Source organism: Penaeus monodon, chromosome 19 (genome assembly GCF_015228065.2).
Source record: "Penaeus monodon isolate SGIC_2016 chromosome 19, NSTDA_Pmon_1, whole genome shotgun sequence".
Classification (NCBI taxonomy): domain Eukaryota; kingdom Metazoa; phylum Arthropoda; class Malacostraca; order Decapoda; family Penaeidae; genus Penaeus; species Penaeus monodon.
In genome coordinates, this window is record NC_051404.1 from 25,975,432 (window position 1) to 25,975,752 (window position 321).

Genomic DNA, 321 nt, shown 5'->3' on the forward strand with positions numbered 1-321 from the left:
AATTTTTACGGCTAACTTAACTTAAACCCTCTCTTTGTCTACTACTTATAACTCGATGAGCATTGTGATAAATATCGTAAAAATAAACGTGATGGAATAGAGACAGTCACTCCCATTATTCCACTATAATTCATTCATTAGCACAATTGGAATTGTCAACTTCGACAAATTAAGTTGCTTTATCCATGGGCCAAATAAATAACAGACAAATAATGAGAAATATTTCCTAACAATGGCTGGGTGTTTGCTGCCTCATTTTCCTCAATCTGTCTCAGTTTCTGCGTGTGGGGTGAAGCCACTGACTCATCTCAGTTATCACAA